Here is a 12,878-nt window from a genome sequence, read left to right on the forward strand (position 1 = left end):
TTTTTAACATATGCAATAGTCGTGAAACGCCTGTGGGGTATTAAGGTTCACTTAACCCCTTGTTACATTCCCCGAGGGCTCTAGTTTCCAAAATGGTATGCCATGTGTTTTTTTTTTGCTGTCCTGGCACCATAGGGGCTTCCTAAATGCGGCATGCCCCAAGAGCAAAATTTGCTTTCAAAAAGCCAAATGTGACTCCTTCTCTTCTGAGACCTGTAGTGCGCCAGCAGAGCACTTTTCACCCCCATATGGGGTGTTTTCTGAATCGGGAGAAATTGGGCTTCAAATTTTGGGGGGTATTTTCTGCTTTAACCCTTTGTATAAATGTACATTTTTTGGGAAACAAGCATTTTAGGTACATTTTTAAAACATTTTTTTACATATGCAAAAGTCGTGAAACACCTGTAGGGTATTAAGGTTCACTTTACCCCTTGTTACGTTCCTCGAAGGATCTAGTTTCCAAAATGGTATGCCATGTGTTTTTTTTTTGCTGTCCTGGCACCATAGGGGCTTCCTAAATGCGGCAGAAATTTAGGAAGAAATTGGGCTTCAAATTTTGGGGGGTATTTTCTGCTATTACCCTTTTTAAAAATGTAAAACTTTAGGGAAACCAAGCATTTTAGGTAAAAATTTTTTTTTTTTTTTTTTTTTTACATATGCAAAAGTCGTGAATCACCTGTGGGGTATTAAGGTTCACATTACCCCTTGTTACGTTCCCCGAGGGGCCTAGTTTCCAAAATGGTATGCCATGTGGGGTTTTTTGCTGTTCTGGCACCATAGGGGCTTCCTAAAGGTGACATGCCCCCCAAAAACCATTTGACGCTCCTTCCCTTCTGAGCCCTCTACTGCGCCCGCCGAACAATTAACATAGACATATGAGGTATGTGCTTACTCGAGAGAAATTGGGTTTCAAATACAAGTAAAAATTTTCTCCTTTTTACCCCTTGCAAAAATTCAAAAATTGGGTCTACAAGAACATGCGAGTGTAAAAAATGAAGATTGTGAATTTTCTCCTTCACTTTGCTGCTATTCCTGTGAAACCCCTAAAGGGTTAAAACGCTTACTGAATGTCATTTTTAAAACTTTGGGGGGTGCAGTTTTTATAATGGGGTCATTCATGGGGTATTTCTTATATGAAAACCCTTCAACTCCACTTCAAACCTGAACTGGTCCCTGAAAAAAAGCGAGTTTCAAAATGTTGTGAAAAATCTGAAAACTGCTGCGGAACTTTGAAGCCCTCTGGTGTCTTCCAAAAGTAAAAACTCATCAATTTTATGATGCAAACATAAAGTAGACATTGTATATGTGAATTAAAAAAATGTATTTGGAATATCCATTTTCCTTACAAGCAGAGAGCTTCAAAGTTCGAAAAATGCTAAATTTTCAAATTTTTCATCAAATTTTGGGATTTTTCACCAAGAAAGGATGCAAGTTACCAAAAAATGTTACCACTAAGAGAAAAACATTCTCGGAATCAGAATGATAACTAAAAGCATTCCAGAGTTATTAATGTTTAAAGTGACAGTGGTCAGATTTGCAAAAAAATGGCCGAGTCCTTAAGGTGAAAAAGGGCTCAGTCCTTAAGGGGTTAAAGAGGACAATCAACGGTGATTTTCTGATCGCTCATATAATACACTGCACTGGAATTAAAGTGCAGTGTATTATGCATTTCAGCATTATGTTTACAGGCTATGTATTTTAATGGCTATGGTCAGTTTTATTTATTTATTTTTTATTTATTAATTTCTTTTTCATAGCATTTCTACCTATTTTTGTTTTTCCCAAAAGAGAGTGACCTTTCACCACTGATCTGATCATTTCTATGATCATTTCTATTTCTAAGTGTATTATGCCTCTCAGCATTATGCTGACAGACAGTGCATGGTTATGGCTATCGTTAGTGTTTTTTTATGGGGTTATAATGTTTTTTGGGATTTTTAAATATATTTTTTCTTAATTTTATATTTGATACAAAAAGAAGTTATTGTGGTGGCGGAGTTTTTTTTTTATTATTATTTATTAGGTTGATTTCCACTTTTTTTTTTTTTTTTTTTTTTTGTTACACCTAAAAAAACGCCAGCAAAAACGCCATAAAAACTGTCACAGCTTTTTCCTCCATTTTGGCAGTTTTTCTGGTGTTTTTTCCTGCCATTTTTACTGGTGTTTGTACCCTGTGGCAGTTTTCTCACTGTCTTCAGGGTACCACTCTGTGGGTTGGATGCTGAGCAACCGGTCCACAGAGTGCAAGGAAATGAGGAGCGATGTATAGCATCACTATTCACCTCCCCCGTCCCTATAGTATACAGGGGTGCATAGTGTACCAGTGTATACTATACAGGAGATGGGAAACCTGTCACCAGACTGACAGGACTCCCTGCTCCTATAGCCCCTTTGGGTGATATACAGCTATTTATAGTTAGCTGTATATAGTGTATACAGAAGCCGACGTCCACTTACCTCCCTTGCTCCTGTCCCGGCCGGGTCCGTGTAGCTCTGCCCCCCAGTGATGACATCATTAGGGGGCAGAGCTACACAGACCCAGCCGGGACTGGAGGGAAGTAAGCGGACTTCGTCTTCTGTATACACTATATACAGCTATCTATAGATAGCTGTATATAGTGTAAACCGCCCAAAGGGTTAACCTACACTCTCCAGCAGTGTAAGTTAACTCTTTCCTTGCTGGGCTGGTGCATAGCGCTCTGCTCAGCCAGGGGTTAAGTGAGCCAGCAATGTGTATATTGTATACACATTGCAGGCTCACTGTAAGTTCTTGCTGGGCAGTAGATATAGGACATTTATCTACTGCTCAGCATCTGCTGTTCTCCCGACTCTGTAGCCATGAGCACAGCTGAGTCCCAAAATTGACATTAGAACGATCGTATCGGGTGACAGGAGGAGTGACATCTGCTGTGATCTGTCCCTTACTGCAGGTACTACTGCTCCCAACATGGAGCACATTATATATATATATATATATATATATATATATATTTTCTATATATATATATATATATATATATATATATATATATATATATATATGATAGATAAGAACAGCACATCCAGAACAAATAGAATTAGTCGGTGCACACCGTCATCTGGATCTTGGTTAAGGATCCAATGAAGCAAATATCCACAGGAAAAGACAGCAGCACACAAAGTATTTCAAATCCACGTGTGGTTTATTCCATCCTCAGCACAGGATGGAATAAACCACACGTGGATTTGAAATACTTTGTGTGCTGCAGATATATATATATATATATATATATATATATATATATATATACATATATATATATACAGTACAGACCAAAAGTTTGGACTCACCTTCTCATTCAGAGTTTTCTTCATTTTCATGACTATGAAAATTGTAGATTCACACTGAAGGCATCAAAACTATGAATTAACACATGTGGAATTATATACATAACAAAAAAGTGTGAAAATATGTCATATTCTAGGTTATAGCCACCTTTTGCTTTGATTACTGCTTTGCACACTCTTGGCATTCTCTTGATGAGTTTCAAGAGGTAGTCACCTGAAATGGTCTTCCAATAGTCTTGAAGGAGTTCCCAGAGATGCTTAGCACTTGTTGGCCCTTTTTGCCTTCACTCTGCAGTCCAGCTCACCCCAAACCATCTCGATTGGGTTCAGGTCCGGTGACTGTGGAAGCCAGGTCATCTGGCGCAGCACCCAATCACTCTCCTTCTTGGTCAAATAGCCCTTACACAGCCTGGAGGGGTGTTTGGGGTCATTGTCCGCAAACCGGATGGAATAGCATGCCACTGCAAGATGCTGTGGTAGCCATGCTGGTTCAGTATGCCTTCAATTTTGAATAAATCCCCAACAGTGTCACCAGAAAAGCCCCCCCACACCATCACACCTCCTCCTCCACACCAGCACACCTGTGAAGTGAAAACCATTTCAGGTGACTACCTCTTGAAGCTCAACAAGAGAATGCCAAGAGTGTGCAAAGTAGTAATCAAAGCAAAAGGTGGCTACTTTGAAGAACCTAGAATATGACATATTTTCACTTGTTTCACACTTTTTTGTTATGTCTATAATTCCACATGTTAATTCATAGTTTTGATGCTTCAATGTGAATCTACAATTTTCATAGTCATGAAAATAAAGAAAACTCTGAATGAGAAGGTGTGTCCAAACTTTTGGTCTGTACTGTATATACGTATATATACACCTATTCATATTTCCCACAGAGTTGTAATTGGCTCAAACCATCTCAGCTCTCTGCAGGAAATATGAAGGTGTATATATATATACGGCAGTGCAGTACTTTTTTTTTTTTAATCCCATCAGAGGGCTTTCACCAGCGATCTACTAATCCCCCATATAATACACTGCACTAGTATTTCAGTGCAGTGTATTATTTCTGTCAGCATTATGTTGACAGCCAATGTTTAATTATGGTTGATGTGAGGGGAGGGTTGGGTTATTTTTATTTTTTATTTTTTGGTTTATTTGTAATATCTTTTTCTTTTTTTTATATAAACTCATATTTTTGTAGGGGTTGGGGTGGGGGTTAATTATTTTATAAATTGTATATTTTTAACTTTTTTTTTAGATAGGATCTATGCAGAATACATCGCCATCTATGGGGACGGCAATGCACCCGCGGAACCTCCGGCAATAGTTATTCCGACTGGAAATTCCTCAGTGTGAACCTAGCCTTTAAACTTCCACAGGTTCTTTCTGAACCTCCTTTCTGTCTGACCACAGTGCTCTCTGCTGACCCTCTGTCCATTTTAGGAACTGTCCAGAGCAGTATAGGTTTGCTATGGGGATTTTCTCCTACTCTGGACAGTTCCTAATATAGACAGGGGTGTCAGCAGAGAGCACTGTGGTCAGACAGAAAGGAAGTTCAAAAAAAATGAATTTCATGTGGAGCATACAACAGCCGAAAAATATTGGAAGGATTAAGATTTTTTAATAGAAGTAATTTACAAATATGTTTAACTTTCTGGCACCAGTTGATTTAATAAATTATTTTTCCAGTGGAGTACCCCTTTAAGGTGGTGAGAGCAGTAGCAGGTTCCGTGTGTAACCGCAGCAATACCAATTGGGTACATAATGTGTTAGAAGTGAGATATTCTATGCTTGGGGTCATCAACATACATATATAGTTTACAACACCTGGCACCTTCCCTTTGTGTGCCCTTTATTGTTTGCATTGTGGTTCAGTAGTCACCAGATATCAGCTCTATGTTCATTTATCATGTAAATGTATTGATTTGATTTTATAATTTAAATAATGAAATAAAAAGGTACGGTACATTTTATTGGCATTCTTGACTCCGGGTATTTTCTATAGTATACAATATCTGTTCTAGAGTAGCCTATATATGTATGTAGGAAATGTATTGATGCATAGATACTATGGACATTATGTCTTAAAGGTTAAATATGGATACATTTCATCTTAATAGAACCTAGATGTACTTATTACTATTGTAGTGCAGTGTATTATGTCTCTCAGCATTATGCTGACAGGCAGTATATAGTCATGGCTATTGTTAGTTTTTTTTTTATGTGGTTATAAAGTTTTATATTTGATACCAAAAAGTTTTTAAAGGGATGTTTTTAAAGGGATATTTGATACAAAAAAGTTTTTAAAGGGATTATTTTTTTAATTATTTTATTAACGTTGGTTCTTTTTCTTTTTACGTTGACCTATTCCAGTGATTCCCATCCATTCGGCACTGTCAATTTAATTATTTTTTTTTTATTTACAGCCTGCGCACCTGTGACACACGGCGCTGGCGCCGCATGGGGGAATGCGCACTGCGCACACAGCGTCCCCCAGCATCCCCCCTTGTGGCACAGTTTGTGAGGATGACAATGGTGCCTTGCAGGAGAGAAGAACTGGCCGTGGAAGCTGCGCTGGATTCCCGTGCCGGCTTGCAGGTACTGCACCCTTTCCAACGCTCTGTTACCCCTTCTCAACCCTGTCCTACCCCCCCCCCCATCATCCATGTCCATTCCCCCATCATCCATGTACACCCCCCCCCCCGTCAACCATGTTCACCCCCCTGTCCACCCCCAGTCTACCCTGTCACCCATGTTCACCCCCCATCCACCCCCCTATTCACCCCTGTCACCCCTCTTTTATCCCCCTTGTCCAACCTCCTGTTACCCCTGTTCACCCCCCTGTCTCCCATGTCCACCCCTTCTTTCTCTCATGTCCACCCTCCTGTCATCCATGTCCACCCTGGCCACCTCTGTCCATCCGCCTGTTACCCATGTTAACCCCCTCTGACCACCATGTACACTCCTCTATACTCCTGTCACCCATGTACAACCCTCTGTTACCCATGTACACTCCTCTACACCCCTCTGTCACCCATGTACACCCCTCTGTTACCCATGTACACTCCTCTTTGCTCCTCTGTCACCCATGTACAATCCTCTACACCCCCAACACTCTTGCCACCCATGTACACCCATCTGTCACCCTCTATGCCCCACTGTCACCCATGTACACTCTTCTACACCCCTCTGTCACCGATGTACACCCATCTATCACCCATGTACACTCCTCTACATCCCTCTGCCACCCATGTACACTGCTCTACACACGTGTCACCCATGTACACTGCTCTACACCCCTCTGTTACCCATTTACACCTATACACCCCATGGGAATCTAGAGGCTGATGCTGTGAAAGTGCATAGGTTGGTTTTGCAGGTTTCACTGTCAAACGGTGAAGAATTGTGACGATGATAGCCGGGACCAGATGCAGAAGAAAAGTAAACGACGCTGATTAGAGAAGATGTCATTTGTGAGTTGCTGTATAAACCAGCACTGTAGTCTACATTCCCACATATAAAAAGATATTGTGCATTGCGGCTTTTCCCCCTTTTTTTTCTTTGCTCGTCAACTTCGCAAACCAAGCTGGGGGGGCCCCGAGCTGGCTGGGGGACCCCGAGCAGAGCCGGTGCTTGCCCATCCTGTAGCAACGGGATAATTCCCCCTATCACTATTAAAGGGGTATTCCAGGCAAAACCTTTTTATATATATATCAACTGGCTCCGGAAAGTTAAACAGATTTGTAAATTACTTCTATTAAAAAATCTTAATCCTTCCAATAGTTATTAGCTTCTGAAGTTTTCTGTCTAACTGCTCCATGATGATGTCACGTCCCGGGAGCTGTGCATGATGGGAGAATATCCCCATAGGAACTGCACAGCTCCAGGGACGTGAGTCATCAGAGAGCAGTTAGACAGAAAACAATAACTCAACTTCAGAAGCTAATAACTATTGGAAGGATTAAGATTTTTTAATAGAAGTAATTTACAAATCTGTTTAACTTCCCAGAGCCAGTTGATATATATATAAAAAAGTTTTGGCCTGGAATGCCCCTTTAACCCCTTAAGGACGCAGGACGTAAATGTACGTCCTGGTGAGGTGGTACTTAACGCACCAGGACGTACATTTACGTCCTAAGCATAACCGCGGGCATCGGAGCGATGCCCGTGTCATGCGCGGCTGATCCCGGCTGCTGATCGCAGCCAGGGACCCGCCGGCAATGGCCGACGCCCGCGATCTCGCGGGCGTCCGCCATTAACCCCTCATGTGCCTGGATCAATACAGATCCCGGCATCTGCGGCAGTTCGCGATTAAAATGAACGATCGGATCGCCCGCAGCGCTGCTGCGGGGATCCGATCATTCATAACGCCACACGGAGGTCCCCTCTCCTTCCTCCGTGCGGCTCCCGGCGTCTCCTGCTCTGGTCTGTGATCGAGCAGACCAGAGCAGGAGATGACCGATAATACTGATCTGTTCTATGTCCTATACATAGAACAGATCAGTATTAGCAATCATGGTATTGCTATGAATAGTCCCCTATGGGGACTATTCAAGTGTAAAAAAAAATGTAAAAAAATGTAAAAGTAAAAAAAAAGTGAAAAATCCCCTCCCCCAATAAAAAAGTAAAACGTCCGTTTTTTCCTATTTTACCCCCAAAAAGCGTAAAAAACATTTTTTATAGACATATTTGGTATCGCCGCGTGCGTAAATGTCCAAACTATTAAAATAAAATGTTAATGATCCCGTACGGTGAACGGCGTGAACGAAAAAAAATTTAAAAAGTCCAAAATTCCTAATTTTTTAATACATTTTATTAAAAAAAAAAATATAAAAAATTTATTAAAAGTTTTTTATATGCAAATGTGGTATCAAAAAAAAGTACAGATCATGGCGCAAAAAATGAGCCCCCATACCGCCGCTTATACGGAAAAATAAAAAAGTTATAGGTCATCAAAATAAAGGGATTATAAACGTACTAATTTGGTTAAAAAGTTTGTGATTTTTTTTTAAGCGCAACAATAATATAAAAGTATATAATAATGGGTATCATTTTAATCGTATTGACCCTCAGAATAAAGAACACGTCATTTTTACCATAAATTGTACGGCGTGAAAACAAAACCTTCCAAAATTAGCAAAATTGCGTTTTTCGTTTTAATTTCCCCACAAAAATAGTGTTTTTTGGTTGCACCATACATTTTATGATATAATGAGTGATGTCATTACAAAGGACCACTGGTCGCGCAAAAAACAAGCCCTCATACTAGTCTGTGGATGAAAATATAAAAGAGTTATGATTTTTAGAAGGCGAGGAGGAAAAAATGAAAACGTAAAAATTAAATTGTCTGAGTCCTTAAGGCCAAAATGGGCTGAGTCCTTAAGGGGTTAAGGACATCCCTGTGTCCCGAAAGATGTTTTCGGGACACAGGGATGCCCCCGTTAACTCTCTGCGGCCCCGCGTTGAGTTTAAAAATGCAGGGGTCGCCGGGAGATAGCGCACGCCGGGACGTCACTGATGTCCCATGCGTGCGCCCATAGCCCAACAGAGGCGCAGAAGACCGGAGCATCGAGGAGGACGAAGACGTGCGCTGGCCAGCTTGGTAATGACCAGCGGGACGTCATCTTCGGTGTTCCGACCACCGCTTCTCCGCTCCCGGGAACTAATGCTATGGTCGGACCGGAGGAGCGGTGGTCGGAGCCCTGAAGGGGGGCAGTACACAGGCATACAGCCTCCAGCCATACACTGTATATGGCTGGAGGCTGTATGTCTGTGGGGAACACTACCTACCTAATGTGGGGAAACACTGCCAGCCTAATGTGGGGAGAACTATGCTGCACCTAATGTGAGGGAACACTGCCTGCCTAATGTGGGGAGAACTCTGCTGCACCTAATGTGGGGGGGACTCTGCTGCACCTAATGTGGGGGGAACTCTGCTGCACCTAATGTGGGGGGAACTCTGCTGCACCTAATGTGTGGTGAACTGTGCTGCACCCAATGTGGGGGCCTCGTATCGATGTTCGTTCACATCGCGTTCCCAGAATTCAAGGGCCGCATTACTACGTCCTGACGCCGGCCCTAGATGCGTGACCATCAAGGGGGGGGCGCCATGTCCATTTTGCTTGGGGCCCCCAAATTCCTCCAAACGGCCCTGTCCTTACCATCCCTGGGACATGTTTTTATCTCCAGGAACGGTGATGAAGTTAATTAATTCCCCCCCCCCCCCCCAGACGCCCCTTAAGTACTCCCCTATGTGAGGAGTTATACTTACCAGTCCTCTCTCTCCCTTGGCTTGATTGGCGGCCCCCATCATCGCTCTTCTCACTAAGCAGACAGAGCAGAGTGGTAACTTGAGCACTCAATCAAGCCAAGGGGGTGACCAAAGCCGAGACAACGAGACCTGATAAGTATAACTCCCCGCCCAGGGGACTACTTATGGGTCAGCCGAGGGGAACGTTATATCTTGATATCCATTCTCACCTTCCCTGCCATATGGTAAAATCTACTGCTTGGTTCCCTTTAATGGTCATACATGAGATCCAGCATTATAATGGTTAATCCTAATAGATAATGTTAACATAAATTCTTGTTTTATGTTGTAACAGGAGGTGTGTGTGTTTCTGTTGGAAGTGTCATGTTAAAAGTTCAAAGATCTCTCATATTTATTTCCTATAACCCCTGTTACTATGTCACATACAATAAACAGATTTAGACATTTAAGTGCTTTTGCCTTTACATGTGTGCAACACTACAAATATGAATACACAATATCAATATATAATACTTCCTCCCCAACTCTTTTTGTAAAAGAATTGGAAACATCAGCATAGTATATTGTTAAATATTCAGATTAAAAACAATTTACATTAATATTTTGACATTTAATATACTGTATCTAGTCATCATTTGCAAGTCTAGAACTCAGATCTATTCTGACCAATATCAAAGGGGTAAGGGATAAGATGCCTGATCGCGGGGGTCCCGCCGCTGGGGACCCCCGTGATCTTCCACGCCACACCCCGTCAGAATCAGCCCCCGGAGCGTGCTCGCTCCGGGTCTGATTACTGGCGATCACGGGGATGGAGCATAGTGACGTCACGGCTCCGCCCCCGTGTGCCGTCACGCTCCGCCCCCTCAATGCAAGCCTATGGAGGGGCCTGTCATGCCCTTCGACTGGCTACGCATGCTGGGAGTTGTAGTTATGCAATAGCTAGGGGCACACTTTTTTTTATAGAAAAGAAGTACCTCTGGCGGTTCCATAACCACAACTCCCAGCAAGTGGGGAAAGCCAAAGGGCATGCTAGGAGCTATAAATGTGTGCCTCCAGCTGTTGCATAACTACAATGCCCAGCATGCCTTTTGACTGTTCATGCATGCTGGGAGTTGAAGTTATGCAAAAACTGGAGGCACTATTTTTTTTTCTATCAAAAAGTGTGCCTTCAGCTATTGCATAACTACAACTCCCAGCATGCACGGACAGCCGAAAGGCATTCTGGGAGTTGCAGTTATGCAACAGCTGGAGGCACACTTTTTGCCTCTAGCGGTTGCATAACTACAACTCCCAGCATATGTGGATAGCCAAAGGGCATACTGGGAGTTGTAGTAGTGTGCCTCCAGCTGTTGCATAACTACAACCTCCAACATGCCCTTCAGCTGTTTGTGCATGCTGGGAGTTGTAGTTGCACACTTCTTGATAGAAAAAGTGCTTCCGGCTTTTGCATAACTACAACTTTGCATATCTCCCAGCATTCACGGACAGTCAAAGGCATGATGGGAATTATAGTTATGCAACAGCTGGAGGCACACAACTACAACTACCAGCATGCCCTTTGGCTGTCTGTGCATGCTGGGAATTGTCATTATGCAAGGTACCCCCCACTCCTGCTGGTTAGGGTGATTGGTACTGTCTCGGACCCTTGTTTTCAATGTCATCGGGTCACCAGAGACCAGAATTGACTTGCGATTCACAGCGATTGACAACAAGGGGGGTCTCAGGACCCTCCTGGGCGATATGCCAGGACACTGCGCCGTAAATGTACAGCTCTGTATGCTAAGATGTGCTTGGCAGCACTGTACATTTATGGCACATGATCTTAGAGGGGTTCTCCGGTGCTTACACATCTTATCCCCTATCCAAAGGATAGGGGATAAGATGCCTGATCGCGGGAGTCCTGCCGCTGGGGACCCCCGGGATCTTGCACGCGGCACCCCGTTTGTAATCAGTCCCCGGAGCGTGTTCGCTCCGGGTCTGATTACGGATGACCACCGGGCCGGCGGCGTGTGACGTCATGCCTCCGCCCCGTGTGACGTCACGTTCCGCCCCTCAATGCAAGCCTACGGGAGGGGGCGTGACGTCACACGCCGCCGGCCCGGTGGTCGTCCATAATCAGACTCGGAGCGTTACTGTCATTAGTAAGAAAATTTAAAAAAAAATCCTTAAAAGGAGTACCCCACTGGAAAAAAAAATCTAAATCAACTGGCGCCAGAAAGTTAAACAGATTTGTAAATTAAGGTAGAAAAACAGACATGGTGCACATCTACAATCTTGTATAATGATCTGATTGCTTCTCAGCATAATATCAAAAACTAACAGGTTGTTAGTATACATTTGTGATCAAAAAGTACAAAGCCCACTCGTCACGTCAAGGCCACCTATTTAGAGTGGGTCCCTAACGTCCCTAGCATAAAATGGCGTAGCACTGGGCGGCGACCACCACCGCCGCGACACCAGTGCCCACAGGGGGGAACGACCCACTGGCAGAGCGGCCCCAATGCCACTCAAACCAGTCTGTGGGCCGCACCCCCCCGCAGACACGGCGCCACGGCAGCAACGGACGCCACACAGCACCACACCAGTGTGAACAAGGAGTAGTAGCTCACTTACCCTGTTCTCCCAGTCAGACTGGGAGGGGCTGCTTGGAAAGAAATGGCCCTTGTGTAGCTAACTACTACTTATATAGGCTGAGGGGGTGGGGAAGAGTGCAGCACATGTTTAAACAAAACAAAAAAGGAGGGGATAGAAAACACAATGTGAATTCGGGTAGAAAAACAGACATGGTGCACATCTACAATCTTGTATAATGATCTAATTGCTTCTCAGCATAATATCAAAAACTAACAGGTTGTTAGTATACATTTTTGATCACTCGCCACGTCAAGGCCACCTATTTGTTTTCTACCCGAATTCACACTGTGTTTTCTATCCCCTCCTTTTTTTTTTGTTTGAACATGTGCTGCACTCTTCCCCACCCCCTCAGCCCAACTCTATATAAGTAGTAGTTAGCTACACAAGGGCCATTTCTTTCCTAGCAGCCTCCCAGTCTGACTGGGAGAGCATGGTAAGTGAGCCATTACACCTTGTTCACACTGGTGTGGTGCTGTGCGGCGTCTGTTGCTGCCGTGGCGCCATGTCTGCGGGGAGGTGCGACCCATAGACTGGTTTGAGTGGCATTGGGGCCGCTCTGCCAGTGGGTCATTTCCCCCCCGTGGGCACTGGTGTCGCGGCGGTGGGGGTCGCCGCCCAGTGCTACGCCATTTTATGCTAGGGACGT

The sequence above is a fragment of the Hyla sarda genome, chromosome 6 (genome assembly GCF_029499605.1).
Source record: "Hyla sarda isolate aHylSar1 chromosome 6, aHylSar1.hap1, whole genome shotgun sequence".
Taxonomy (NCBI): domain Eukaryota; kingdom Metazoa; phylum Chordata; class Amphibia; order Anura; family Hylidae; genus Hyla; species Hyla sarda.